Genomic DNA, 7,147 nt, shown 5'->3' on the forward strand with positions numbered 1-7,147 from the left:
CACAACATGCGCACAACATGCACACACGTCATCCAGCAAAGAACACAAGAAGAATCGTCCAGAATGTGTTAAAGTAGCTGAAAGGTGTGTGTGTGTGTGTGTGTGTGTGTGTGTGTGTGTGTGTGTGTGTGTGTGTGTGTGTGTGTGTGTTGCAACAGGACACAAAGCACATAAACTTCCTCAAAGCGTTCTCATTTGTCTTTAACGTTTCTTGTTGAAAGTTCTTTTTCAGAACATGTTTACCAAATGAAGGTTTTAAAAACTGATTTCGCCGACTTTAAAAAGAGTTGATGAGTCCGCGACCTTCACAGAGCAAGTGAAGCGTTTCAATGTGCGCCAAGGATAATGTGTAAATCAGAGCTGAAGTCTCGTAAAGCTGCGTTCATGTCACATCGTTCAGACTGTAATTATGTCTGCAGAAAACAACAGTAACACCAAGAGAAAACATTCAGGTCATTTACAATAAGCTTTCACTTCTTATCCAACGGCTGAGAAATATGTAACACAAAGAGGCGACTACAAGACGACCAGTTATTCCACAAACTCTTCCCATTCTGCTGTCTTGCACCTGAATGTGTGAACTCACAATAAGAAAACTTCATATATATTTGGATATCTTCCAAAGAATCCATACATGAGAAAGTTAACTGAGCCAACAGGACTGTTGTGTTTCTGCTCTGATTCGCTGTGGGATCACTGCAGGAAACATCACAGAGACAACTCTTCAGACATGTGAGCATCAACACACCTTTATATTAAAACCTCAGACAAATACATCTTCAGTGTTCTGCTGCAGGTCAGAGGTCAATGTCAGCTGCAGAACGGGGTTAGGGTTCAAACCCTCCCTCGTTATGTTCAGCGTTGAGTAGCTAAAGGTAAAAAGGAGCGGAGCAGACGTATCTGTGTGTTTGTGTGTGTGTGTGTGTGTGTGTGTGTGTGCGTGCTCTCTTTCTACCTCTGGGTACGTTTAGCATCACAGCAGTGTGACAACATAATCCCAAAGGTCCACTTGCTTTCAGCTGTGTTTTATGGTCTTCATCCGTTTTGAAGACGGATAGGAGCGCTCAGATGATTTAGTCAGAATGCTCTTTAGATCCGATTCAAAGCACCAGAAGAACACTGGCACCATGTGAACAACTAAATGCTTCTTGTTGCATGAGTGTGTATGCAGCGTGTGTGTAGCTTGTGTGCAGCGTATTTTCAGCTTGTGTGCAGCGTGTGTGCAGCTTGTGTGCAGCGTGTTTGCAGCTTGTGTGCAGCGTGTTTGCAGCTTGTGTGCAGCGTGTTTGCAACTTGTGTGTAGCGTGTGTGCAGCTTGTGTGTAGCGTGTTTGCAGCTTGTGTGCAGCGTGTTTGCAGCTTGTGTGCAGCGTGTGTGCAGCTTGTGTGCAGCGTGTGTGCAGCTTGTGTGTAGCGTGTGTGCAGCTTGTGTGCAGCGTGTTTGCAACTTGTGTGTAGCGTGTGTGCAGCTTGTGTGTAGCGTGTTTGCAGCTTGTGTGCAGCGTGTTTGCAGCTTGTGTGCAGCGTGTGTGCAGCTTGTGTGCAGCGTGTGTGCAGCTTGTGTGTAGCGTGTGTGCAGCTTGTGTGCAGCGTGTTTGCAACTTGTGTGTAGCGTGTGTGCAGCTTGTGTGTAGCGTGTTTGCAGCTTGTGTGCAGCGTGTTTGCAGCTTGTGTGCAGCGTGTTTGCAGCTTGTGTGCAGCGTGTCTGCAGCTTGTGTGCAGCGTGTTTGCAGCTTGTGTGCAGCGTGTGTATAGCTTGTGTGCAGCGTGTTTGCAGCTTGTGTGCAGCGTGTTTGTAGCTTGTGTGCAGCGTATTTGCAGCTTGTGTGCAGTTTGTGTGCAGCGTGTTTGCAGCTTGTGTGCAGCGTGTTTGCAGCTTGTGTGCAGTGTGTTTGCAGCTTGTGTGCAGCGTGTTTGCAGTGTGTTTGCAGCTTGTGTGCAGCGTGTGTGTAGCGTGTTTGCTGCGTGTGTGCAGCGTGTGTGCAGCGTGTTTGCAGCGTTTGTGCAGCTTGTGTGCAGCGTGTTTGCAGCGTGTGTGCAGCGTGTGTGCAGCATGTTTGCAGCGTGTGTGCAGCGTGTGTGCAGCGTGTTTGCAGCATGTATGCAGCTTGTGTACAGTGTGTTTGCAGCTTGTGTGCAGCGTGTGTGCAGCGTGTGTGTAGCGTGTTTGCTGCGTGTGTGCAGCGTGTGTGCAGCGTGTTTGCAGCGTTTGTGCAGCTTGTGTGCAGCGTGTTTGCAGCGTGTGTGCAGCGTGTGTGCAGCATGTTTGCAGCGTGTTTGCAGCCTGTTTGCAGCGTGTGTGCAGCGTGTGTGCAGCGTGTTTGCAGCGTGTTTGCAGCGTGTGTGCAGTGTGTGTGCAGCGTGTTTGCAGCGTGTGTGCAGCTTGTGTGCAGCGTGTGTGCAGCGTGTTTGCAGCGTGTGTGCAGCGTGTGTGCAGCATGTGTGCAGTGTGTGTGCAGCGTGTTTGCAGCGTGTGTGCAGCGTGTGCAGCATGTGTGTGGCTCCAGGTAAACTAGGACACAGGTTGAGCAGCAGGAGCGTCACAGGAGACAGTGTGGACCTGACAGGGAGCAGTTAAAGAACCCCTCAGTGTCCACGGGAGGGAGAAAAGTCTCATTGATTGGTGAATGGTTATGGAAATGCCATGTACAATGACCCTGAGATCAGCCACCCTGCAGCCCCCAAACAAACCCATGGGGTCTGACTATAGGGAGCTGGAGAGAAGGCAGGGGGAGCAGAGCAGGGGGGGGGGGGGTTATATCCATGTGAAACCAGCCCAAACAAAGACTCCCTGTTTCTGGGGCCAGACAACCCCCACCTCTCCAGGCAAGATAAATAAATAAATACAAATGGAAAAAGAAACCATCTACGCCCACTGAAAAGGCCTGTAAGAGAGTGACTGACAGACAATTGAAAAGACAAATTGTTACATTGTCTTTGGGTGGGGGTGGCCAAGGGGTTGATGCGCAAAGGTAATTACGAGGAGACGTGGAGCAGGGGGTCAGGGGTCGGAGTATGTGTCTGACCCCAAGAGAAGAAAGGATCTGAATGTGTCTTAACCCTTCAGCTCACTGCTGCTGGTCACCCGGAGACACAACATGTCTCAGCTCTCAGGGTTTTCTCTTTCAATACTGGAGAAAAAGAAAACAACAAAACAGCAGCTTTTCTCTGGCTGCGCTGAAAAACGCTGACGAGGCATTTGTCCCGCAGCTACTCACCCATGTTTGATTTAATTGCTTTTCCACCCCTCTGTGCCGCAGCTCCCAGCAGCTCCCAGCAGCTCCCAGCAGCTCCCAGCAGCCCGGCTCTGACGGACAGTGCTGGAAGGTACTGTTATTTTGACAGTCAGGCGAGGAGACAAGGTTGACCTGACCCACGCTCACTTGGCTGGCTTTCCCATGGTGCTGAAGGGGCTGGGAACTGGAAGCTGGGAATATCTCCAGTCATCCCTGGACTGTGAAGCCTGGATTTAAAGGACCTCATTAGAGTAAAGGGAAGCTTGAGTTAAAGCTACATGATGGCACCTTAAAGTAACAGCTTCAAAACCACCATGATGCCACACGGACACTTTGCTGAGCGGGTCTACGATCTTACTTATAGCTACATTAATGCTAAGCGCTAACAGGAGCACAGAAGAGAGAGAGGAGGAGAGAAGGAGAGGGGAGGAGAGAAGGAGAGGGAAGGAGAGAGGAGAGAGAAGGAGAGGAGAGAGAGAAGGAGAGAGGAGAGAGAGAGAGGGGAGAGAGAAGGAGAGGAGGAGAGAGAAGGAGAGAAGGAGAGAGGAGGAGAGGGGAGGAGAGAGAGAGGAGAGAGAAGGAGAGAGGAGAGGGAAGGAGAGAAGAGAGAGAAGGAGAGGAGAGAGAAGGAGAGAAGGAGAGAGGAGGAGAGGGGAGGAGAGGAGAGAGAATGAGAGAGGAGAGAGAAGGAGAGGAGAGAGGAGAGAGGGAAGGAGAGAGGAGAGAGAAGGAGAGAGGAGAGGGAAGGAGAGAGGAGAGGGAAGAAGAGAGGAGAGGGAAGGAGAGAGGAGAGAGAGGAGAGAGAGGAGAGAGAGGAGAGGGAAGGAGAGAGGAGAGAGGAGAGAGAAGGAGAGAGGAGAGAGAGGAGAGAGGAGAGGGAAGGAGAGAGGAGAGAGAGGAGAGGAGAGGGAAGGAGAGAGGAGAGAGAAGGAGAGAGGAGAGAGGAGAGGGAAGGAGAGAGGAGAGAGGAGAGAGGGAAGGAGAGAGGAGAGAGAAGAAGAGAGGAAAGGAGAGAGGAGAGAGAAGGAGAGAGGAGAGGGAAGGAGAGAGGAGCAGAGAGATAACTTCTGCAGTTATCACTGTCATGTGTAATATTCACTCTTACACATGTTTATCAGCGACTCTGTACTTATATTACTGTTACTGTATTGTATTCTATGTAATTGTGTTCTCACCACTTTACTCTCTTGCTCTGTTGCTGTAACAACGGAAATGTCTCCGTCGTGGGACAAATAAAGTATTCTGATGTTCTCTGGATCAATCATAAAGCTGATCACACAGCTGGTGTCATTAACTGTAGTTATGTGTTCGTCAAACATCATCATGATCATAACATAATGATGTTACCTTGTTCACATGTTACCTGCAACAAACACGTTCATACTGATGCAGCTGGTGAGACAGTAGAGACGGGTGATGGTCTCAATTAATGTGATACAGTTACTCTACTGTTGGACAGGATGCAGGACAGAGTGCCGGACAGAGTAGAGGACAGAGTGCCGGACAGAGCAGAGGACAGAGCAGAGGACGAAGTAGAGGACAGGGTGCAGGACGGAGTAGAGGACAGGGTGCAGGACAGAGTAGAGGACAGAGTAGAGGACAGAGTGCAGGACAGAGTAGAGGACAGAGTAGAGGACAGGGTGCAGGACAGAGAAGAGGACAGAGTGCAGGACAGAGTAGAGGACAGAGCAGAGGACGGAGTAGAGGACAGGGTGCAGGACGGAGTAGAGGACAGGGTGCAGGACAGAGTAGAGGACAGAGTAGAGGACAGAGTGCAGGACAGAGTAGAGGACAGAGCAGAGGACAGAGTAGAGGACAGAGTGCAGGACAGAGCAGAGGACAGAGTGCAGGACAGAGCAGAGGACAGAGTAGAGGACAGAGTGCAGGACAGAGCAGAGGACAGAATGCAGGACAGAGCAGAGGACAGAGTAGAGGACAGAGTGCAGGACAGAGTGCAGGACAGAGCAGAGGACAGAATGCAGGACAGAGCAGAGGACAGAGTAGAGGACAGAGTAGAGGACAGAGTGCAGGACAGAGCAGAGGACAGAGTGCAGGACAGAGTAGAGGACAGAGTGCAGGACAGAGTAGAGGACAGAGTAGAGGACAGAGTGCAGGACAGAGCAGAGGACAGAGTGCAGGACAGAGTAGAGGACAGAGTGCAGGACAGAGTAGAGGACAGAGCAGAGGACAGAGTAGAGGACAGAGTGCAGGACAGAGCAGAGGACAGAGTGCAGGACAGAGCAGAGGACAGAGTAGAGGACAGAGTGCAGGACAGAGCAGAGGACAGAATGCAGGACAGAGCAGAGGACAGAGTAGAGGACAGAGTGCAGGACAGAGTGCAGGACAGAGCAGAGGACAGAATGCAGGACAGAGCAGAGGACAGAGTAGAGGACAGAGTAGAGGACAGAGTGCAGGACAGAGCAGAGGACAGAGTGCAGGACAGAGTAGAGGACAGAGTGCAGGACAGAGTAGAGGACAGAGTAGAGGACAGAGTGCAGGACAGAGTTGAGGACAGAGTGCAGGACAGAGTAGAGGACAGGGTGCAGGACAGAGTAGAGAACAGAGCAGAGGACAGATTAGAGGACAAAGTAGAGGACATAGTAGAGGCCAGGGTGCAGGACAGAGCAGAGGACAGAGTAGAGGACAGAGTGCAGGACAGAGCAGAGGACAGAGTAGAGGACAGGGTGCAGGACAGAGTAGAGGACAGAGCAGAGGACAGAGTAGAGGATAGAGCCGAGGACAGAGCAGAGGACTGAGTACATGACAGAGTAGAGGACAGAGCAGAGGACAAAGTAAAGGACATAGTAGAGGACAGAGTAGAGGACAGAGCAGAGGACAGAGTATAGGACAGAGTAGAGGACAGAGCAGAGGACAGAGTAGAGGACAGAGCAGAGGACAGAGTAGAGGACAGAGCAGACAGTAGATGGCAGAGTAGAGGACAGAGTAGAGGATAGAGCAGAGGACAGAGCAGAGGACAGAGTAGAGGATAGAGTAGAGGACAGAGCAGAGGATAGAGTGCAGGACAGAGTAGAGGACAGAGCAGAGGATAGAGTGCAGGACAGAGTAGAGGACAGAGCAGAGGATAGAGTGCAGGACAGAGTATAGGACAGGGTGCAGGACTCCGGGGGACGAGAGGAGGAGGATGTGTTTCCATTGGTGATGCTCGGTGCTCAGAGTGGACGGACAACCCTTCCCTGAAGTTGAGTGTTTAATGTTAGAGACATGTTCTCTGTCCAGAGAATTCAACATTGTTTGTTTGTTTCCGTTGTTCCTGATGCAAATTCAAAAGCTGCACTTCAGGAATGCACAAATGTATTTGTTCAGTGTTTCTTGTCTTTACACTTTGTACAGTTTGGGTTTGTATGAAATATATTAATAACATTGCAGAGTCTTGAGTTGGGGATGAGGAGAGAAAAGGAGGACAGGGGTGTTTAGATGAGTTATGAATTTGACACATTCCCAACAACGGTGTCATGAGGGGAAGGGTGGAGCGGAGAAGTTGTGGAGGATGGCTGAACTCAGGGCAACATGCTGTCCTGATTAACTGCAGTGGGTTTCTGTTGAACCCACACCGGGGTCGGTCTGGGGGAAAAAAAAGGAAAATATCTGGAAGGATTCCTATTTGGTTGTTCTGAGACAAGAATGATGCATCAGCCAGCTACGGGCAGCAGCTCAGGATACAATGCAGTTAAACCAGCTGCCATAAAGAACCTCTCTCTCTAATGCCCTGTAGCTTTGCTGCTCCTGCAACAACGGATCATTCACCCTCAACTGTATCTACTCCAATATGTAGCTTCTAATTGCAACGTGTGGCTTTACTGATATGTGATTGTTTTACATGAATGTTCGGCTGCAGCACCAGCAGATACTTTTTTTGCATTTGAAAAGCTACTGGCCATTCTTAGTGACGAC

Source organism: Cottoperca gobio, chromosome 9, assembly GCF_900634415.1.
Source record: "Cottoperca gobio chromosome 9, fCotGob3.1, whole genome shotgun sequence".
In the NCBI taxonomy this organism is placed as follows: domain Eukaryota; kingdom Metazoa; phylum Chordata; class Actinopteri; order Perciformes; family Bovichtidae; genus Cottoperca; species Cottoperca gobio.